The 24,056-nt window shown below is 43.9% G+C and overlaps 1 long non-coding RNA gene across 10 annotated transcripts; it reads left to right on the forward strand.

Annotated features, from left to right (window-relative positions):
* The first annotated feature begins 1,468 nt into the window (after positions 1–1,468).
* LOC103632147 (uncharacterized) lies at positions 1,469–21,627 on the forward strand. 10 transcript variants are annotated; one of them, XR_004851367.1, is made up of 15 exons: positions 1,469–2,815; positions 3,353–10,391; positions 10,937–11,079; positions 12,146–12,877; positions 16,812–16,887; positions 17,031–17,108; positions 17,187–17,261; positions 17,361–17,463; positions 18,204–18,292; positions 18,489–18,543; positions 18,631–18,780; positions 19,105–20,692; positions 21,035–21,134; positions 21,201–21,276; positions 21,352–21,627. It is a non-coding gene; the product is annotated as an uncharacterized lncRNA (long non-coding RNA). The 10 variants fall into 10 exon arrangements; XR_002263716.3 differs by lacking the exon at positions 12,146–12,877 and having other exon boundaries at positions 19,040–19,179; positions 19,258–20,692; XR_002263717.3 differs by lacking the exon at positions 12,146–12,877 and having other exon boundaries at positions 19,105–19,179; positions 19,258–20,692.
* The last annotated feature ends 2,429 nt before the right edge of the window (positions 21,628–24,056 follow it).

Genomic DNA, 24,056 nt, shown 5'->3' on the forward strand with positions numbered 1-24,056 from the left:
GGATTATGACTCCGATGAGGCCACCTAAATAAGGCATTTTAACTCCCAAGCAACTTCTATACTCCTCGCTTCCTTGTGTCGAGAGGAGTATAACAAGGTGCAAGGGTTGAAAAATGCCAAAGAAATTTGGGATGTCCTAAAGACGGCGCATGAAGGGGACGAGGTGACCAAGATCACCAAGCGCAAAACGATCGAGGGAGAACTCGATCGATTCATCCTCAACAAAGGAGAGGAGCCACAAGCGATGTACAACCGGCTCAAAACAATGGTCAACCAAGTGCACAACCTCCGGAGCACCAAATGGGATGACCATGAAATGGTCAAGGTTATTCTAAGATCTCTTGTTTTTCGTAATCCTACTCAAGTTCAATTAATTTGTGGAGATCCTAGATACAAACAAATGTCCCTTGAGGAAGTAATTGGCAAGTTTATGAGCTTTGAACTTATGATGAAAGACTCCAAACATATTGTCAACTTGGAGCAAGGCGCCACCTCCACACCCGAGGTGCAACCCGTTGCATTCAAAGCAACGAAAGAGAAGAAGGAAGAGTCTACACCAAGTAGACTTCCAATCGACGCCTCCAAGCTTTACAATGAGGAGATGGCTCTTATCATCAAGAGCTTTGTAACACCCCAGGTGTTTATATTCCGCTCGACAATGAGTACAGATTTAAGCATGTAATCAGTGGATAAAACAGATGCTAAATTTTAATCATCTTCGTCTATCGCGATTTTAATACCGCATCTACTTCGTCTGTCGAGAGTTCGACATCATCTTTATTTATCCGGGCTCTTCCTAAACTTTCGTGTTGTTGGGAACATTGTCATTCCGAAAATCGGTGCATCTGGTGATTATTTAAAATTCATCGCTCGCGCGAGTACGAATTCGGAAGCCCGACCCACTTGGTTGATTTTTATCCCGGACAAATTAAATTGAACTCGGCGACAAAAGTGTTAGTACAAAATTTATGAGAAGTCGATGACTAAAATTTTAGGGGTAAAATAATTTAGTCACTGCTCGCCAACCGAGAATACGTCACGTCCGAGGGTGTATAATTGAGATTTGATTCTCCACTAAATCATTTGTGACAGAGCGATCAGGTGTTCGAGTGATAGATGAAGATATCTAATTTTAAGTCGTGTCAAATATAGTAAAATATCAGTCTCGATCTCGGTTGGGTTCATTCTGTTTGCATCTTATCTGAACCTGATATTATCCGAAACAAAGAGATTAGCGTTTGATGTATAGCCGATAATACTGGGTCCGAAAGAATACTCCGGATTGCTTGCGTTACCAAAAGACCGTGCGCAAGATTAATAATTAGGGATTATTCTTTAGTGTGCTATTCTAGGTAGAGAAATCAAATGGGTTCGGAAAATAGATAAATTTATCTGGGTTCAACTAAATTAATAACGTCTCAAGTACTGTATCCTGATAGTGTTTTGGCCTGGTCCGTTTATATCTCATCCAAACTCTAATCCTAATTCCGGTATTCTTTAAAAAGCAAGAGGAAAAGAACAAAATGGAAAATATCTCCTAGCCTTATCTCTTCCCACGTCACTTATTCTATCCGAAGTGTACTGTTAACTAGATTTTTGTCCAAGCCCCGTTGAAGCTCCCTGACGTTGATTTTTTCATGCGTACATCTCTTATCTTCAACCTCCTTGCTGCATCGTTTATCTCCCTGGGATATTTCCTGCGCGTCATCATCTTCATCCGGCCGCCGCTCATGGAGAAAAGATCTCCAGTCGCCAGGGGATAAAATCTCGCCGCCCACGGTTCCTTTTTACGCGCTGTGCACCTTCCAACCCAGCCGTGCCTGCTCGCCACCATTCGGCGTTTCTTCCGGTGGGAACAGAGGGCAACAGTTGACGCGGCAGCCAAAATCGCCACGCCCTGGACTTCCTCCTCGGTGCCCTGCTCGCTCGTCTTCCTGACGTCCGGCTAGAGCTCCATTTTTCCCCCAGTTCCCATCGTCGCGCCCCTGGTCCCAGACATGGCCACCGCGCCGTGAAACTCCCTGTGTCGAGCTCGGTCCCTGCTCCAGTCTCTACTCGGCGTTCTGCGCGCCCATCTCCCCCGGCTCCTTTCAGCTCGGATCCCTGCCCGCGGAGTTTTTCCCCTAGCCAAGATCGTCCTTGCGCGCTGTCGTCGCCTAGTTCGCGTCCCGCTCTTGCTCCAGCTATGGCGCTTCATCGCCGCAGTTCCCTATCCTATGCGCGCTCCGCTTTTTGTGCGCGTGTGTTCGTCGTCTCTGTTCCAGTCATCCGCACAATTTTCTCTGCTCCCTTGCCGTGGTCGTCGCGTGCCTGCGCGCAGCTCACGCCCTGCTAGCCCCTGCTGCGGGTTGTCGAGCTCTCTGCGCACGCTCACCTCGTTCTTTCCTTGTTTGCCGAGCGCACGAATTTTATCTGCTCGCCACAGCGTGTCGAGCTCCCGCACTATCATCGCTTCTATCGCAAGCTCGTTAGCCACAGTTATCTTGACCGTGTCAGCTCGTCAGACCTGTAACTCTATATACAGCACCCTTCCGTATCGTCGTCAAGCTCGTCGAACCTCGTTCTTCTCTGCTCGCTTTCGTCGAACACCGAATCCCGGATATTAGACAAAAATAAGTGAGGCCCCTGTGTATTGCTTATCAAGTACTCGGTTGAAGACTTCAATCCAAGATCGTCGCCGTTCCGCGTGTCATCAAGAATGCCAAGAATCGGATGAAGACGAAGCTAACAGCGCAATATTCCCCAAGCGCTCGACCAATTGCCTGGATCGGAAAATCACTACCGATCTCGCGGATTCGAGTCGACTATTGAAACGGTAAATTAATGAATTATTCAGAATAGTTCGATCGTTAAATAAATTAATGTGCTAGTGCGATGCCCATTAGGTGCTCGATTATTTGTGTGAGTCACGGAACTCTCGTGACTTCATGATCTTTGCAATTATCAAGCTAGATTCAGTTATGGCGAGTTATTTCGCTATTCCGGTCAATTAGCTGAATTAGTGTACCGAGTAGAATTTTAGTAGGCATGTGTGTTGATAAAATATTTTAATCACTTATAAAGATGTAGTGTAATTTATAAAGCAAGAGATTAGTTCAGAATTTAATTAATTAACTGATAAGTGTGTTTAAGCTAATCGTGATTAATGTGTATAATTTGTTGTTTGTGATGTTTGGGTTAGGTTCGTTTAATTTGTAATTATTTCGCGTAGTCGTATATTAATAACTAGTGTTTTCGTACAAAATTGTACAACGCCTCACCGCTAGGTGTTAAATTCGCTATCGCGTAGCACTATTTAGGTTTGTAATATTCTCGTTTATATGCATTCATGTGCATAATGCATTTCATTCAGGTACGTTAATTAATCGCGTGATGCGGAGAACGACCCAAGTCGACCCCAAGCATGGGCCAATCCACAGGATGATGCTAATGGACAAACCTGAAGAGGATCGTCAAGTGGACATCGTCTAACAACACTAACCTAGTGTTACCCAGGCAAGCCCCGGTGCATGCAACCCCTTCCTTGTGTTTTTAAATAATTTTCGCACACTTTAAGTCTAGTGAAATGTGCATTAGGTTTATAGGAGTTGCTTGAAACCCTTTGATGCATTGCCTTCCTTGATATCCATACCTTATTAGATACTTCTGGTGAAGTATCAAAATATGATTTACAAAAATGCTTAGCCCTGCTCAGATCTTGTGGATAGAGGTTGTCTTTTGCGTTAAGGCCTTGCTCAGGGGTTATCCTGAGGAAAGATGGCTTTTACCTGCAAGAATATTTTCATTGGGAGCATGGTGGGATCTTACTGCAAAGTTCCCTGTGATGCTCTTTTCATCCTAAGGATCACAAACAATCCTAAGGATGGAAGTACTTAAATCGGGACTTGGGCTAGGAACAGGTGATGTTCTACCCAGGTTGATTAAGGATTGGATGCGTATGTTGGCCTGCTGACCGAGGACCCTTTAACTGGTCACATGCCTCGTCATGGGTAAGCTTTGCCTCGGGTAGACTAAGGCCAGAATAAGATAACACGGAATGGGCGTGGAGCGGTGGCGAGAGTAGCGTGTACCCTCCGTGGCAAGAGGCTGGACGGTGGTGTATCTGTGCTCTCGGTTCGCGTGAACCTGATCTGGTCTTAAGAACCCCGGTGGCGAGTTGACATATGCAAGGGTTAAGTGCTACATATGTCATGTGATTGGAGATCCTCAGCTGAGTATAATCGATTCGGATCGCCGTACCTTCGCGGTTATGAAGACTTGGTCACTGACCTGCAACCTAAGTCAAGATGTGAACCTCATGAATAAAAATGATGTTGTATTGATGAGATGGTGAAATTAGACCAGATGCAAATAGAGTCTATTAATATTTAATCTGGCGTTAAAATATTGAAAGTAAGGACTCACTTTAGTAAGCTATTTCTGCAAAAGTATCTAAGTTGATTCTTGCTAAAGCCTCTCCTTGATTCCCAAATCCAGCATATCCTTGAGAGTCTTTTCTTTAGTCGGGTAAGTCTTGCTGAGTAATTCCATACTCAGGGTTTTATTCCCTGTTGTTTTTCAGGTTTAGTTTTGTGCTGTTGTTGATGGTGTTAAGTGCCGGTGGGCTCGGCCTTCTTATAAGTCTAAGTAACCCTTCTATACTTCTTATTGAGGATGGTCACTTGAGCTAGCATATATTTCAAACTTATACTTTTGTAATCACTCCGATAAACTAATGTAAATTTTTTGTAACCTGTAAAATTTGGTAGTAAGATTTCCGCTGCAACAATATTGGTGTGTGTGATATGTGTTACTTAATCCCGCGGTTCTGGTTGTAAGTGGTTTATCCGATGTCCTTGGGGCAATCGGACAGATCCTGTTAAGTTATCTGGTGCACATGCATAGCCGTCTGAGGTCTTTGGGACAAGGACAGGTGCATGTGGGCCCAATAACTTGGAGGTTCTGCCACAGCTGGTATCGGAGCAGGATTAAGTATATACGGTCACATACGTATTTTCAAACCAAAAGTTTTGGTTTTGAAAAACCTATTTTCAACTAAACACATTGTTTGGCTTTCAAAAACAGATTTGAAAAACTATAATGCTAGCGACATCCTCTATTAAGCCCTAAATTAAGGACTATCAGGTGGCTTATTTGAAAACCACTAACCCACAAACCGGGGGTATTGCATACATGTGTATTGTTATTTTTGAGGCCATTCAGTTCTGAATGGATCGACGTTCAGGTAAGGTGAGATGTGAGAGCATGACCGAACAACCATCGGTCTAGGGAAGTGCTTAATTGTGGCGCTTGACTATATACGTATTCTACATATGTATATATGAAAGCTGTGATGTGGAGTAATTACTTTTCTGGGAATTCAGTACACCATGGATGTGTATGGGTATATAGACATGGGAATACTGAGAAGTGTAATGTACTTGCAACGACGCACCTACGCTCACGTAAGAAGGTGAGTTACCATAATGAGTTGCCCTATGGTTAAAGTGTGGCAACGACGCCTATGCGTGGCTCGACGCTTAATGATGAGCTGGCCTCCATATAACAATATATGGAGTATAAACTGTGATAAACTGTCATGTGTGACTTGCATCATTGGGAATTGGGCTGTAATGAAAATTTTCTGCAGGTACACTAACTCGAAAACGTATGTGTAGCTGACGACTAGCAAAATACCGAGAGAGAACGTATGCCACCGATATAGAACGCTATTGCCACGTTATGTTGGCAAAATCAGTGAGGACGTGTAGGACGAGCATGCATCATGATTGTTGCATCATGTTTGTCACCTATACATCCAAAATGCTTCTCTCATCCTTATTCCAGAAACCAGTGATTGTAGATAATCTGGTGTAATGTTGAATTATAAACTTCGATGTAATAGCTGTCCTCCGTTCTTTAGGTAATCTATTTAGGTGTTATATGTGTTTGCTCTTGTGCTTGATGTACCGATAGAAGGTTGGTAACTTGATTGCCTAAACCCAAAACTAGGCCATGTTCTTATTTAGTGAACCATGACCCAAAGTTTGAAATTTTCGTTATCACTCCATGACCAAGCCCATGCAAATATATGCTTAGATAATCACTTTATTGGACCTAAGATATACTTGGACTTCAAATAAGGATCTTGAGTCCGTGTTCTTGGTAATTAACTTGTATCTCCCTTAGTGGTCGTGTTTCCATCCTAGATCCTGCCCTTGCTCAGTTGATGCAGGTTGAGGTCTCTATTGTATTCGGCCTCTCCTTGTGGATTATCTTGTCGCTTTATCAACCCAACCTAGGAAAGTCCTGCCTGATCATCTTCTTTAATTTGATTCCTTTGGTTTCCTCATATCTATCAAAGGCATACCAACTTGATCTTATGATTGTTTCCCCTCCGTATTTGATCAGATACTAATCCTTGACCTTGTGATCTCTGCGATGGGCATAGAAGTATGCTTGGGACTGAATTAACAGTCTCCCATCGTACTCATTCATCAATCAAGTTTTGGTTATGGTCATGCCCTGTTCATTTCATTGGGCCATGATCTATTTGGCTCTCTACTTGTAACCGTTTTGACAGGTAGAGTCTCTTTGTATATTGTCACCCTTGCTCAACCTATTAGTGTGGCATGAGATTTCTTATTGGTTACGTCTAGTAATGGTGTTATGACTAAAACCGATGGTGCCGTGACGAAACCGAGGGCCTCCTGTGAATGTACACACATGGTCGTGCTGCTCGGCACGCGCTGGTATCACGGTTAGTAGTTGTATCCATTATGAGACTATATCAATGTGTTATCTTGGCACAATCTAGTTTTACCACGTGAGATTCATTATTGGTGCTAGTTCGGTGGTGGTGTCATGGGTAATGACTTATGGTGCCGCAGCGAAACTGAGAGCCCCTTGTGAATGTACACGCAAGGTTATGCTGCTTGGCGCCTGCTGGTATCGAGGTCGCTGGTCATGATCCATTGTGAAACTACACTTACGTATGATCTTCCGTGGACTCCTCCCTTAAAATAATTTCTATGTTGCTTGTCGAAGTGATCAAGCAACATCTATCATCTCTGTTGGATTAAAAGGGCATACCACTTTCATGTGTGGTCTTATTTCTTTTGATTTTGGTAATGACTACTCATACAAGCTTCCTTTACATCCTCTGTGTAAAGGTGAAGCCTTGGAGCTTTTTAGTGTTGGACAACAACTGATTAGCTCTCAAAATGGAGATTGGCTTTTCCTGCCACTGAGATGCAAGAGTGTGTTCATCCGCTCTCTTATTTAACCCATATATTTCCAAACCAAGTCTGTTCATCTTGCATGGAAGAAACGGATGAACAATCTGACCAAATGGATTTCTACCCAAGTGCATAATCTCTTATTAGCAAAGGTGAACTCTCGACCATTGGATTGCCAATGGGTAACAAGACCAAAATTTCCTAGTGTCAAAAGTAGTTCAACAAGTTGGTTTTACTAACTTGTAACTGCCCTATGAACAAAGTTTGAGTTTAGAGATCGTTTTGTCGAGTTGGCTAAACTCACTTTGGTTCACCTCACCGTAAAGAAAGTACTTACAAGAATTGAAATTAAGTCGGCCTGTAACCACCTAGTCATCACTCTAGACATGCCTCGATTGCCTCACGTGTGCTTTTCCAACATGTGTGATCAAGTGAAGCCATGATTAGTACCGGATAAAATAAATTGGTTGCAAAGTCGGCATCTACAGATCCCTCCGCTGGTGATTTTCTCGAATCTATATCACCTTTCATGGACTTGGATTCTCTGGCTAACACGAGTTAATTGTGATGTTATTCGACATTCACACCCGTCTCGTGTGTTATGAACTTACCATAACCACTTGTTGATAAACCTCTTTCTGTGTGTTTTACCCAAGAGGTTGCATCTGGTTCTGTTTGCAAAATCGCGTATTCACCGCTCGCTCAACAGACTTAGATAGTACAGTGTCATCAAAGAAAACAAGCTGCACACATGGAACCTTATGTGTTCCTCTGGCAAACATCGTTTCTATTGGTGGACATTTCTAAATTAGCCTAAAGCGATACATGATATGTCCACTAGAGAAACAACATCCTGAGATACTCGCCTTTATTTGGAGTGTCTCACGATTATTGCTGATATGGATATGGGTTACATGCTTCTCTACTCTTAGAAGTCTTTCGTTCTGAATCTCGGGACGAGATTCTTTTAAGGGGGAGGGCTGTAACACCCCAGGTGTTTATATTCCGCTCGACAATGAGTACAGATTTAAGCATGTAATCAGTGGATAAAACAGATGCTAAATTTTAATCATCTTCGTCTATCGCGATTTTAATATCGCATCTACTTCGTCTGTCGAGAGTTCGACATCATCTTTATTTATCCGGGCTCTTCCTAAATTTTCGTGTTGTTGGGAACATTGTCATTCCGAAAATCGGTGCATCTGGTGATTATTTAAAATTCATCGCTCGCGCGAGTACGAATTCGAAAGCCCAACCCACTTGGTTGATTTTTATCCCGGACAAATTAAATTGAACTCGGCGACAAAAGTGTTAGTACAAAATTTATGAGAAGTCGATGACTAAAATTTTAGGGGTAAAATAATTTAGTCACTGCTCGCCAACCGAGAATACGTCACGTCCGAGGGTGTATAATTGAGATTTGATTCTCCACTATATCTGTGACAGAGCGATCAGGTGTTCGAGTGATAGATGAAGATATCTAATTTTAAGTCGTGTCAAATATAGTAAAATATCAGTCTCGATCTCGATTGGGTTCATTCTGTTTGCATCTTATCTGAACCTGATATTATCCGAAACAAAGAGATTAGCGTTTGATGTATAGCCGATAATACTGGGTCCGAAAGAATACTCCGGATTGCTTGCGTTACCAAAAGACCGTGCGCAAGATTAATAATTAGGGATTATTCTTTAGTGTGCTATTCTAGGTAGAGAAATCAAATGGGTTCGGAAAATAGATAAATTTATCTGGGTTCAACTAAATTAATAATGTCTCAAGTACTGTATCCTGATAGTGTTTTGGCCTGGTCTGTTTATATCTCATCCAAACTCTAATCCTAATTCCGGTATTCTTTAAAAAGCAAGAGGAAAAGAACAAAATGGAAAATATCTCCTAGCCTTATCTCTTCCCACGTCACTTATTCTATCCGAAGTGTACTGTTCACTAGATTTTTGTCCAAGCCCCGTTGAAGCTCCCTGACGTTGATTTTTTCATGCGTACATCTCTTATCTTCAACCTCCTTGCTGCATCGTTTATCTCCCTGGGATATTTCCTGCGCGTCATCATCTTCATCCGGCCGCCGCTCATGGAGAAAAGATCTCCAGTCGCCAGGGGATAAAATCTCGCCGCCCACGGTTCCTTTTTACCTGCGCGCTGTGCACCTTCCAACCCAGCCGTGCCTGCTCGCCACCATTCGGCGTTTCTTCCGGTGGGAACAGAGGGCAACAGTTGACGCGGCAGCCAAAATCGCCACGCCCTGGACTTCCTCCTCGGTGCGCTGCTCGCTCGTCTTCCTGACGTCCGGCTAGAGCTCCATTTTTTCCCCCAGTTCCCATCGTCGCGCCCCTGGTCCCAGACATGGCCACCGTGCCGTGAAACTCCCTGTGTCGAGCTCGGTCCCTGCTCCAGTCTCTGCTCGGCGTTCTGCGCGCCCATCTCCCCCGGCTCCTTTCAGCTCGGATCCCTGCCCGCGGAGTTTTTCCCCTAGCCAAGATCGTCCTTGCGCGCTGCCGTCGCCTAGTTCGCGTCCCGCTCTTGCTCCAGCTATGGCGCTTCATCGCCGCAGTTCCCTATCCTATGCGCGCTCCGCTTTTTGTGCGCGTGTGTTCGTCGTCTCTGTTCCAGTCATCCGCACAATTTTCTCTGCTCCCTTGCCGTGGTCGTCGCGTGCCTGCGCGCAGCTCACGCCTTGCTAGCCCCTGCTGCGGGTTGTCGAGCTCTCTGCGCACGCTCACCTCGTTCTTTCCTTGTTTGCCGAGCGCACGAATTTTATCTGCTCTCCACAGCGTGTCGAGCTCCCGCACTATCATCGCTTCTATCGCAAGCTCGTTAGCCACAGTTATCTTGACCGCGTCAGCTCGCCAGACCTGTAACTCTATATACAGCACCCTCCCGTATCGTCGTCAAGCTCGTCGAACCTCGTTCTTCTCTGCTCGCTTTCGTCGAACACCGAATCCCGGATATTAGACAAAAATAAGTGAGGCCCCTGTGTATTGCTTATCAAGTACTCGGTTGAAGACTTCAATCGAAGATCGTCGCCGTTCCGCGCGTCATCAAGAATGCCAAGAATCGGATGAAGACGAAGCTAGCAGCGCAATATTCCCCAAGCGCTCGACCAATTGCCTGGATCGGAAAATCACTACCGATCTCGCGGATTCGAGTCAACTATTGAAACGGTAAATTAATGTATTATTCAGAATAGTTCGATCGTTAAATAAATTAATGTGCTAGTGCGATGCCCATTAGGTGCTCGATTATTTGTGTGAGTCACGGAACTCTCGTGACTTCATGATCTTTGCAATTATCAAGCTAGATTCAGTTATGGCGAGTTATTTCGCTATTCCGGTCAATTAGCTAAATTAGTGTACCGAGTAGAATTTTAGTAGGCATGTGTGTTGATAAAATATTTTAATCACTTATAATGATGTAGTGTAATTTATAAAGCAAGAGATTAGTTCAGAATTTAATTAATTAACTGATAAGTGTGTTTAGGCTAATCGTGATTAATGTGTATAATTTGTTGTTTGTGATGTTTGGGTTAGGTTCGTTTAATTTAGAGAAGCGTAATTATTGCGCGTAGTCGTATATTAATAACTAGTGTTTTCGTACAAAATTGTACAACGCCTCACCGCTAGTTGTTAAATTCGCTATCGCGTAGCACTATTTAGGTTTGTAATATTCTCGTTTATATGCATTCATGTGCATAATGCATTTCATTCAGGTACGTTAATTAATCGCGTGATGCGGAGAACCACCCAAGTCGACCCCAAGCATGGGCCAATCCACAGGATGATGCTAATGGACAAACCTGAAGAGGATCGTCAAGTGGACATCGTCTAACAACACTAACCTAGTGTTACCCAGGTAAGCCCCGGTGCATGCAACCCCTTCCTTGTGTTTTTAAATAATTTTCGCACACTTTAAGTCTAGTGAAATGTGCATTAGGTTTATAGGAGTTGCTTGAAACCCTTTGATGCATTGCCTTCCTTGATATCCATACCTTATTAGATACTTCTGGTGAAGTATCAAAATATGATTTACAAAAATGCTTAGCCCTGCTCAGATCTTGTGGATAGAGGTTGTCTTTTGCGTTAAGGCCTTGCTCAGGGGTTATCCTGAGGAAAGATGGCTTCTACCTGCAAGAATATTTTCATTGGGAGCATGGTGGGATCTTACTGCAAAGTTCCCTGTGATGCTCTTTTCATCCTAAGGATCACAAACAATCCTAAGGATGGAAGTACTTAAATCGGGACTTGGGCTAGGAACAGGTGATGTTCTACCCAGGTTGATTAAGGATTGGATGCGTATGTTGGCCTGCTGACCGAGGACCCTTTAACTGGTCACATGCCTCGTCATGGGTAAGCTTTGCCTCGGGTAGACTAAGGCCAGAATAAGATAACACGGAATGGGCGTGGAGCAGTGGCGAGAGTAGCGTGTACCCTCCGTGGCAAGAGGCTGGACGGTGGTGTATCTGTGCTCTCGGTTCGCGTGAACCTGATCTGGTCTTAAGAACCCCGGTGGCGAGTTGACATATGCAAGGGTTAAGTGCTACATATGTCGTGTGATTGGAGATCCTCAGCTGAGTATAATCGATTCGGATCGCCGTACCTTCGCGGTTATGAAGACTTGGTCACTGACCTGCAACCTAAGTCAAGATGTGAACCTCATGAATAAAAATGATGTTGTATTGATGAGATGGTGAAATTAGACCAGATGCAAATAGAGTCTATTAATATTTAATCTGGCGTTAAAATATTGAAAGTAAGGACTCACTTTAGTAAGCTATTTCTGCAAAAGTATCTAAGTTGATTCTTGCTAAAGCCTCTCCTTGATTCCCAAATCCAGCATATCCTTGAGAGTCTTTTCTTTAGTCGGGTAAGTCTTGCTGAGTAATTCCATACTCAGGGTTTTATTCCCTGTTGTTTTTCAGGTTTAGTTTTGTGCTGTTGTTGATGGTGTTAAGTGCCGGTGGGCTCGGCCTTCTTATAAGTCTAAGTAACCCTTCTATACTTCTTATTGAGGATGGTCACTTGAGCTAGCATATATTTCAAACTTAAACTTTTGTAATCACTCCGATAAACTAATGTAAATTTTTTGTAACCTGTAAAATTTGGTAGTAAGATTTCCGCTGCAACAATATTGGTGTGTGTGATATGTGTTACTTAATCCCGCGGTTCTGGTTGTAAGTGGTTTATCCGATGTCCTTGGGGCAATCAGACAGATCCTGTTAAGTTATCTGGTGCACATGCATAGCCGTCTGAGGTCTTTGGGACAAGAACAGGTGCATGTGGGCCCAATAACTTGGAGGTTCTGCCACAAGCTTCTAGCAAATCCTCAAGCAAAGGAAGGGGAAGGACTACAAACCCCGATCCAAGAGGGTTTGCTATAGGTGTGGTAAGTCCGACCACTTTATTGCTAAATGTCCATATACAAGTGACAGTGACAAGGACGACGACAAGAAAGGGAAGAAGAAGATGGAGAAGAAGAGATACTACAAGAATAAGGGTGGCGAGGCGCATGTGTGCGAGAATGGGACTCCGACGAGAGCTCCACCGACTCCTCCTCCGATGAGGACGCCACCAACATCGCCATCAACATGGGCCTTCTCTTCCCCAACATCGGCCACAAATGCCTCATGGCTAAGGACGGCAAAAGGAAGAAGGTACATTCTAGAGATACCCCCAAATATACTACTTCCGATTATCAGGGTAGCTCTAGTGATAATGAAGATGATTTAACTTTTCTTTTTGCAAACCTCACCAAGGACCGAAAGAAAAAGATAAATGAATTGATAGAATCCATTAACGAGAAGGATGATCTCTTGGAATGCCAAGAGGACTTGCTCGTTAAGGAAAATAAAAAAAATGTTAAGTTGAAAATTGCTTATGCTCTAGAGGTAGAAAATTGTGAAAATTTATCTAAAGAGCTTGATATTTGCAATGATTCAATTTCCTGTCTTAGAACTGAAAATGCTAGTTTAAATGCTAAGATAGAAGAATTGAATGCTTGCAATGTTTCTACAGCTACTGTTGAACATGTCACCATTTGCACTAGATGTAGAGATGTTAATATTGATGCTATGAATGATCACCTTACTATGATTAAAGAACAAAATGATCACATAGCTAAATTAAATGCTAAAATTGTCGATCATGAGCTTGAGAATAAACTTTTTAAATTTGCTCGTAGCATGCTCTATAATGGGAGAGGCCCTGGCATTAAAGATGGCATTGGCTTCCAACAAGGGAGCCAAAGCAACATCAAACTTAATGCCCCTAAGAATAGACTCTCTAATTTTGTTAAGGGTAAGGCTCTGTAACACCCTGAATTTGGGGGTATAAAATTTCTTCCTAAATATCTACCAAATTCAGGTGTTACCTTTTGTCTCTCTCTCTCTTTCTTTTTAGTAGAATCAAGTTAATTAGGAGAGAGATTAAGTATTTATTTTGTCAAAATAATATAAGTCATGGATTGTTGCATCATGCTAAGTCCAAAATATTCTTTGAATTGATGCACATGTTTGATTTGGTTTGAATTTGAAACTTGGTTTGAATTTGAATTGAAAACCCTAGAGAAAATAAAATAGAAAAGGCATTAGAAATTCCCTCGAAATAGAAAAACTCATTTCGGCCCAAAACATCCCAGTCGGCCTAGCCCTTGCGCACGCCCGCGCACGCGCGTTAGCCCTCCCTAGCAGGCGGACCCCGCCTATCAGCGCCCTCTCACTCACTCTCTCTCCCGCTGCCCGATGGGGCCAGCCTATCGGCGCCGATCCCCTCGCGCACGCGCCCGTTCTCTCTCATTGCCCGGTGGACCCCTTCTGTTAGCGCTAACCGCTCGTTCGCAAGTTCTCTCTCGCTGGCCCACGGACCCCACCCGCCCTCACACCCCACCGTGGACGCGCCCACGTCGCGCGTTTCTCGGCCACCTCCGCATGCACCCGACCTCCTTTATGAGCCCGCACCCCACTCACTCACTCCCCTCGCCCAGTAGCGCCCTTCTGCAGACCCCTCGCACCTCTGCCTCGCACAGCGCGCGCCCGTGGAGCACCATCGCCGTTCACCGTAACCTCGGGCCCATTCCACGGCCGTCGTCGAGCTTCCGTCATGCTCATTGCTCCGGTAAGCTCCGCCTCCTCGCCAGCAACTCAAGACATCCCTTGGTTTGCCCCTACCCCCTCTATTCCCCTCTGCTCACGCTCACCGGATTCTCTCCGTGCAGCCGTGTCGCCCCCGCCGTTGATCCGGGCCCTCGCTGTGTTCTCACCATCGCTCAAGCGCTCCAAAGCTGTCTCTCAAGGTAACCCACCTCCCCACGCCCCTAATTTCCCTTTCGCAGCCTTGTTGCTCACGCAATCGCTCATCGAAGTAGGCTAGAGCCACCACCGGGCCTCTCTACTGCAAACCGATACCCTCCGATGCCTCTGCGCCGGTGTCGTGCCCACGATCGAGTCCGCCGTGCCACCCCGAATATGCCTGAGCCCTTTCCAGCGCCCCAAGACCCCCCGGCATGCCCGTGCCCTTGCCTCCGGCGGAGCTCCACCATAGAGTCGGGCGGCACAGCCGCTCGCAGCCAAGGAGACCCTACTTAGGCTTGCCGCGGGATCTCAGGCATCCGTTTGAGATCAAGAGGCCAAGATTCAATTAGAGCAGACCTAATCCTACCCGTCTGTTTTAGATCCGACCGCTCGGGTCCGCTCCCTCACCCGCGCCCTGCAGCTGGGCACGACCGGTGAGGCCGCATCGCCCCTAGGCCGCTGACAACCTTGGCCCGCCTATCAGTGCTCGTCCGCGCGTCCGCACGCGCTCGCGCTCAGATCTGATCTCAACCGTCCGTGTGCGATCGAATGGCTGAGAATACCCCATACCCCTTCGTGTGTGTTTTTTGTTAAAGAAACCCTTGGTTTCCCGAGAATCAACCCACAGTCCTGTAAATTCGCGAGCAGGCCCCTAACATCTTATAAACAAATCCCTGACCTTTTAAATAATCACATATTTGGACCTAATTTTGTATTTCAAACTTCGAAACTTGTTTATTTCATATCTTTTTCATATGAACTCAAAATTGAGTGATTCAAATTGCAAATTGTTCATAGGGATATTCTCTATTCAAATAAATTATGTTCATCCACAGTCTGTACACTTTAATTTTATGCCTAGACTATAGGTTAGTTTATGTAATAATTTATTTCTTTACTACTCTTAAGACCTTACCGTAGGCGTCCACACTGAATTTGGCGCACGGTTCTGCCGTTCGCGCAGCGGATCCCCACCCTCTCCTCCACAGCGCCCCCGCTCCCGCACATCGCGCCGCCGCGTCGTCCCGCAGCGGATATCTCGCCCGCCCACGAGATCCACCCCGCCGTCCCGCCCCCCTCCTCCCCGCCACGATCTCCCCTCCCCTCCCCACCGCGATCTCCCCTCCCCGCTTCTCCTTCTCGCTCGCGCTCTCCATCCTCGCGCCGGCATCCCCCACACTCGCCTCTGTCCCCTCCACCATCCACCTCCCCACTCAAATTTCTACACTCGCCGTCTGCCTCCACCCTCCGCCGCGAGCCCCTTCCCCGACGCCCTACCCGCCTCAATTTCGCCACCTCCTCCGTCATCTCCCCGCTGCCCTCCTCAAGGTCGAGCCTCTCCCTCTCCTTCCCCTCGGGTGCACCCGCCGCCTCCGGGCGCCGCCGCACGCTGGTTTGGTTCCGCGCCTCTTCCCCTCTTCCCATCGTGACGCGCCTCTTCTCCTACATGCCCTCCACCTCGCGACGCGCACTACCATCTACACCGTGCCCGCCACGCCCGCTTCCCCCCCGGCGCGATGATCTTGCACGCTCCCGCCCCAACTAGCCCTACCCCGCCGACCATGAATACGTCGCACAGATCTGGATCGGTGGGGCTCGTAAGGGCCCAAGGTGAGCAAGGACGAGGTTAGGTCCACCGTCTGCTTCTCTTCCTTCGCCGGCTTCTACACGCTCCAGGCCCCGCCTTCCAACTGTGAACCTCGCGCCGTTACTGGTGCTCGACCCTGCGTCTGCATTGGACTCCGCCTCGCCACCATCCATGGCCGCCGTCGTGGGGCTCTGCTCATCGAGCTCTAGGTACGCACGAGGTGCGAAAAAGCCCTTGTCTCCCTCCCATCTCGCCCACTCTAGTTTCTTCGTATTTCTGCTCCGGGTCGGGTTGATGCCGTTGTCGAGCTGGGTGCACCGCTTGTGAGTGGCACAAGTAGCTCAGCCTGAGGTTTCTAGGGTTTTGGGTTGAGCACATGGGAGGCATTGCTCCTCTGCTCAGGTGCAGCATATCTGCACGACAACATCTTCGTCGTCAACGGGGTCAGGTGAAGGGAGCAGAGGAAAATTAATATATCTAGGTTTATTATCAAGGAAATGCTTCTGGACTTTTGGATGTACTTGCAGTTAATTCAGAATTTTGTCAGTATGCTTCATTATTGCTGATTTCAAAATCATCGGTGTATATCTTTTGAGATGCTTGGTCAAAACCTATAACCTCACTTCTCAAAATTGTTCTGTGTAGAAGCTTCATCTTGCTTTCTAACGTAATAATATTATCTCTGATCGTGTGGACTTGTTTTCTACACAGAACTGGTGGCCATCGAATCTGCTTATCCGCAACTGCATTTCCCACGAGGAGCCTAAAGTCCTTGTGCCGGAGTATGGTGAGATGGCTGATATCCAAGACAAGGATGTCACTCTCTTTTTCTGGCGAGCTCCCCAATCCACGCTATAAGGCCCACTCTGGTTTTCTTGACTGCCTAATTTAACTTCTCATTTAGTGACATGTTGTCTGTGATGATTGCAGCATTGAGCTATGGTGATTCAGTAGAAGATGTATGTCTTTGGTGGAAACCATAATGGTCGTTACTTTGGCGACATTCAGGTAGATTGTTCCTCTAGATGTTGTATTTATTCACAACTACATTTATGGGTAGGAATTCTCACAGCCATCTTCAATTAGGAGGAGTTCTTCAGCGCCTTCAAGGAGGAGATGGAGATCAAGCGACAACTCGAGAAGGTGCAGGTGGCATAGAGGGTAACAATTCCCATCCTGTGACTATTTTGGTTGATCGGTGACTGTTTTGGTTCTTACAAAAATAGTTTCTTTAAATGTTAAACTAAATATTGTTCTCAGGATCATTGTTGCCCATTGAAGAACCACTACTAGAATAAGAAAGTCCACCAATTTTTTCAGCACCATTATTTCCAGCTTCATTGTAACTGCTAGACAAAATAAGGTACTACTTAACTGAGAAACACTACTTCTAGCCACACTAGGATTATTCAAGACCAGCTTGTGGCACTTATTTGTTTGTTGATTGAATCCAAGTTTTGTAGCAGTCAAGTCATTAGATCTGGTTTTGTCACCTTTTTTACTAATAGGATTTGTTTACATGGTTTCAGCATCTGGCGGTAAAGTTGTTTATCTTTTTCATACCTACAATCTGAATGACCTTATTGCGCCTGTGTATTTGTAGCCACCACAACGTTGACTGTGCCTAGATTTCATTCCCTGTGTATTTAAGTGTCTTGTTGGAATGCTTTTGATATTTGACTGTTGTAGTATCTTTGCTACCATGTGTGCCAGTTTTTCAAGTTGAAACTTCATCGTGCTAACAATTTATTTGCGATATTTTGTTTACTGCTGCCTGTACTCCCTCTGTTCCAAATCAGAATACATTTATTACATCAGATAGGTACATTATGAAAAGAATCTGATGATACTTATTTGTATCATAAATTTTATTACTTTATTATTTAAATTTGGTCAAAACTAAGATGATTTGACTCTCTAAAAATTTTGAATAACTTATACAAAAGAGGGAGGCAACTAAGGAAATAGGAGTCTGCCTTCTATTTTGTTCATCTTCATCCTTCAACAACTTAGTACATTAGTTTATATTGTTTTTTTGGTGATTAGCAGTTTAGCTCTCTTGATGTGTTGCTAACTGATATTTTATGATGCCATATTCCAAAGGCCCCCTGGTGCTTTGCCATCATCTCTGCTTGGATATGAGGCACTGACAGGTTCCCTAGATGATTCTAGATTTGAAGATTATCTTCACAGTAAGACATGCTATCATTTGTTATTGATAGGTCATTTTCCTTCTCTATCACATGTATGATAATTTTTCACTTGTTATTATATTTTTTTAATCAATAACAGAAAGATCCTGATGGGATACAGTGATCATACATGCACTCAACATATCATGATCTTCTTTTATTACAAATTAAAGCATGTCACCATCTTCCATTTCAGGACTGAACCAAGATTGTGAGCACATTGTATTGCTAAGACAATTTTGTCGTACAACGTTCGTCCACCCTCCATTTGTAGATTTGTCTGCATCTACTCTTTGCGGATCGTCGACTCATTGTTCTTGTCATATGTGTTCGAACAGTTTCTTTCAGATGTCAAGAGGTGGATCTTGTTTCTACAGTGAGTTGGTGATCTGGAGACGATCGAGTGTAGAGTGTTGAAGGCACATCTCCAATATTCCTACACAAAAACACAATGCACATCAACTAACAGAAGTGCAATACCCTCTCATGTGAGTCTATTCATATCTTTATTTTTTGGCTGATTCATTTAAACCTCACTGTGTACAGGGCAGAATCATAGTCCTTGCATCGCTGGCTTGCCATGTTTTTCTCTCTTTTGCCACCTCCTAAGTCAACTATTGCTATTGCTTTCAGTCCAGATGGAACAAGACTTGTGAAATTAATTGACTGTCACATAGGGAAATGTTTGAAGGTTTTGAGTGGACATCATAATATACAAACTGAACTGAAAGACATCTATTTTTTCAGTTATTAGCCTCATCAAACTGAATTGAAAGACAACAAACTGAACTGAAAGTCAACATACATGCCAGGTAACTGTATTGCAAAAGAATATGGTACTTATGCACCTAAGGAGAAAGGGAAGAAGCATACTTTTTTTGGCTCTGGTATGTGTAGCTCCCATTTTAGATTTTACCAAGTATCAAATGTACATTTCTTATTGTTTGATGACTAACATCATGCAGAGGTATTAATTTTAAAAAATGACGCTGAACCTTAAAATATATTCAAACCATTCATTTACATCATGCAAAGGTATGATATTAATTCCATGGATCGATGAGTTAAATGGCTATTTTAAGCTAAAGCTTGTTTTCCTTTACAAGAGGTGGTTTTATCTAAAAGAATATCTTTGGAGTGGTTCTTTTACATTCTATGAAACCATCCTTTTTATTTGTTGCCACATGTCAGACGTCATATTTAAATGTGCATACACAAATATACTAATTGTTTTAGCTGACCTAGAGTTTATCTAAAAGACTCGGATAGGCTGAATGTATGAGTTGTTTCTTGCTGTAAATATGGATTGGTAACGAATAGAGAAATTAGGTTTGCTTTGTAGTATTACAAAAATATATGAATCCTTGAGAAGAGTTCTTTCTAGAATTGATAAAATGAATTGGAATGTGGAGCTGTGGATTGATGAATCTATCAAACCTATTCTACAATTGTAGCCTGCAAATAGTAAATACGTACCTCTGTGTGTTCTTAAGTCTTAACTTAATATCCTAATTCTTGGCAGGCTTCATGTGTTGTATCTTTCTATAAATATGAACAAAGAATAAGGTTGATGGAATTTAGTTGATTATTAAATGATTTGTAAGTGCTCAAAATGGATGACATTAACTTAATTGCAGAGCAACATTGTATAGTCGATTAACCGTGTTTGTAACATATTTATTCTCTCATCTTTGTGTTGGAGTGCTTGCAACATATTTTGTACTTGCATCTTCTTTTGGTAGTTAAGAGTGTAACCAGACAACTCATCCATTTTCTTCCATTTGCACCCAAACTTTCATTGTCTTATTGTTGTCAAGCGCATAATGTGATCATGTTTTGCTTGGGGTGGCATGAAACTATAGTGACAATATCAGTGTGGCCATCCAGTTTCTGTACAATTCTTGACTACAGGTCCCAGTTCAAGTTAGTTTGCCAAATTTCTATGGCTTGTGCAGCTAGCATCTTAGTGCTCTTTGCAAAAAAAGAGTATTATTAAGGGTTTAGTCTTTGAGCTTTCTACATAGAAGGGGCTACTTGAAATCACCATAAATTTTCATTGCTTTCATTCTCTCTTTTGGTATTTCAGTTTGGTTATGGTTTAACTCTTCTTTTGCTATTTGTGTCGACCATTTATGTCACAATAACTTCACTCAATACTCTGTACATAACTGACTGGTCATGATATCATATTTCGATAAAGTATTTATGACAATCTAAGACACACAAATGGTCTGTGGAAAACCTTTGGATGGCAAGCTTGTATCGTATGCCTTCCAAATTTTATAGTAGTACCATTTTTTATTTTTGTTTGGATACCTCTTCTAACAGAGATCTTGGTAATTTGAACTTATATGGTCATCTGGTGCCTGAGCTTGGAAAATTGGAGCATCTTCAGTATTTGTAAGTTCTTACCCAAATGATTTATATCTTGGTAGTTGTTCACAATAGGATGTCAGACTTTACATTCACTGTTTCTTTTTTAACTGCATTGGGCAATAGGGCACATAATTCTGATCATATATCAATGACATTATGCCCCTTGAAAAGGTTTATAAATCCATTTGTAGTGCAGTTTGCAAACACCAATTACTTGACTAGGATCGAACTATTTTTGTCCCACTTGATGAGTTTGTAGACTTGGATTGCCTTATTTGTTATGTGAAGGATAAAGTTCGAATATTTCTCAATGTGTAGGAATGGGATAGGTGGACTTACTGGTTGGGTGTCTCTTGTATGAATCAGGTTATGATCACCGTAGGCAGGTTTTCTCCACACAGATGGGTTTGAGCAACCAGGACATTGTTGCACTTTTTGGTGGTCACACCCTAGTTGGTGGAATCAGGTGTGTATTTTTGTTTGTTTGGCAACTTGAAAGCTGGTGCTTATGCACAGTTGTCTCTTCTTATAGGGAAGATGCCACAAGAACAGGTTTGGGTTTGAGGGAGCTTAGACGTCCAACCCTTTGATCTTTGACAACTCTTCAAGTATGTGATTTGTTTACCCTTGATACTGTGCTTTGTTGGTTAAACTGAGTAAGTTGAGTACACACTAACTGATAGGGAGCTTCTGAGTGGAGAGAAGGAAGGCCTTTTGCAGCTACCAAGGGACAAAGCTCTCCTCTCTTATCCATCCTTCTGCCCACTTATTGACAAATATGTAGCAGTATATATATCTTTGATCCTTGTCATTTGTTCGGGGTCAGTTTATGTTAACCTGGGTGGCTGTAATAAATATTTGTCGGCCTTGTGTTTTGTTATCTTCTTTTCTCTTGAATGGTTCATTTGAAGATGGGGTGAACTAAACTGAATATGTAGTCTGTATGTTTTTATGGTTCATTTTTCTTTTTTATTTATCTATCATATCTATCGGAGAAGCTTTGTCATATGAAGCAGAGTATGGTAGGTTGGTGGGGCATTGCAGTGCAGTGGCAGCGACACTCTGATTAACTATGCCAACGGATTGATCATTGCATTTCCTCTGGGTAACTCAGCAGGCAAGGGGCCTCGAAATGCAATGGTTGTCAACAAAGAAATTGTGACAGATTGGAGTCGATGATATATATGTCGTCACTTTCATGTAATCGTTATACACTAACATTCTGTCGAATAAAGACTAGAGTCGATAATAATTTGCCGTCGCAATGCATGGGTACTATACTATTTGTTTAATAAGATAAATAAAAAAGGAAACCCTAATGGTACTTAGATGTATAGTTTTGTGAGATTAATAATATGCCATGTGTGAATTGATCCCTGGTATAATTTTGTGTCTCACTAAAATTAGTAGAACTAAGTTATGTAATCCATAACGTTCAGAGGATCACTAATCCCTAAATGTACTAATGTCCTGTCAAGCTTGTATTCACTTGATTGCATGTTTGGTGTGATGTTCATTTGTCTTTTTCCAAATGTATTGAATGTATGATCGCTTTATTTAGACAACGAGCAGCCCGTGGTTCCTGAGTGTGTTGTCGAAGATCTTCCTGAGCAACAACCTGGTGAAGGTAAGTGTCCTCTGACCTATTATGTCCTATTTACTTTATAGTTTACCATCCTGCAATACATTATTGAAACCTAAGGATTGACTAGTCTGTATTTATCTTATCCTTGCTTACCTTTTGGGTTATCATGGTTAGCTTATGCTATCGCTTCAACTTAATCAATGAACATGATGTGAATATTTATGATACGATGATGTTATCTCGATGATGATCTTGTGATATTTTAGGGGACTCGGGCCATTTTCCTGAGTACCTCTCCGTAAGGACCTATTCGTTGAGTGACCACCCGGGATAACGGTGCAACCATGAGGGTGGAAGGAATGGGACACCCTTAGCTGAATAACTAGATGAACCTGGGGGTGTAGTTGGCTTTGCCTGAGGGCCATCAATGGGGGGCCGGGGCGTAGTGCTCGCTCTGCCAAGGGGGGTGCAGAGGTGTAACGCCCTAAAAATTAAACCATATTTATAATCCAAATATGGTGTGTCCTATGGATGATCGGAGGCCGTAGATGTATAGATCTCATCAAGATGATTCCGATCAATCACTAGTTTGCCTTGTTTGGAGTCCAGATGAGTCTTTTTGAGTGCCGGTTGATCTGAGCCATTGGATATTAGGATTGGGGAAGTTTTCTTCTATTTATACCTCCCTAACCCTAGAATCCACGTCCTCCCACCCCTAGCAGCCATCACCTTTTTGTGCCTTGCCCCAAGAGAAGAGGGGAATAAAAAGGGAGAGAAGAGAGGGGAGATGAGGGCATACCATCGCCCATCATCGTCATTCCTCTCCAAGAATTGGTTGGATTTTGAAAGTCGCCTAGAGGGGGGGGGGTGAATAGGGCGAATCTGAAATTTACAAACTTAAACACAACTACAAGCCGGGTTAGTGTTAGAAATAGAAACGAGTCCGAGAGAGAGGGCGCAAAACAAATCGTGAGCGAATAAAGAGCAAGACACGATGATTTGTTTTACCGAGGTTCGGTTCTCGCAAACCTACTCCCCGTTGAGGTGGTCACAAAGACCGGGTCTCTTTCAACCCTTTCCCTCTCTCAAACGGTCACTTAGACTGAGTGAGCTTCTCTTCTCAATCAAACGGAACACGAAGTTCCCGCAAGGACCACCACACAATTGGTGTCTCTTGCCTTGGTTACAATTGAGTTTGATCACAAGAATGAAGGAAGAAAAGAAGCGATCCAAGCGCAAGAGCTCAAATGAACACGACAAATCACACTCTCTAATCACTAAAGCTTTGTGTGGAGTTGGGAGAGGATTTGATCTCTTTGGTGTGTCTTGTATTGAATGCTAGTTCTTGTAAGTAGTTGGAAGGTGGAAAACTTGGATGCCAATGAATGTGGGGTGGTTGGGGTATTTATAGCCCCAACCACCACAAAGTGGCCGTTGGAAGTGTGCTGTCGCATGGCGCACCGGACAGTCCGGTGCGCCAGCCACGTCAGCAGACCGTTGGGGTTCGATCGTTAGAGCTCTGTCTTGTGGGCCCGCCTGGCTGTCCGGTGGCGCACCGGACAAGTCCTATAGACTGTCCGGTGTGCCACCCGCGCGTGCTTGGCTCCTCTGCGCGCGCAGGCGCGCATTTAATGCGTTGCAGTCGACCGTTGCGCGCGAAGTAGTCGTTGCTCCGCTGTTACACCGGACAGTCCGGTGTGCACCGGACACTGTCCGATGACTCACCGGACAGTCCGGTGAATTATAGCGGAGCGGATTCCCGAAGCTGGCGAGTTCAGAGTCGCTCTCCCTTGGGGCACCGGA

This window comes from Zea mays, chromosome 7 (assembly GCF_902167145.1).
Source record: "Zea mays cultivar B73 chromosome 7, Zm-B73-REFERENCE-NAM-5.0, whole genome shotgun sequence".
NCBI classification, from domain to species: Eukaryota; Viridiplantae; Streptophyta; class Magnoliopsida; order Poales; family Poaceae; genus Zea; species Zea mays.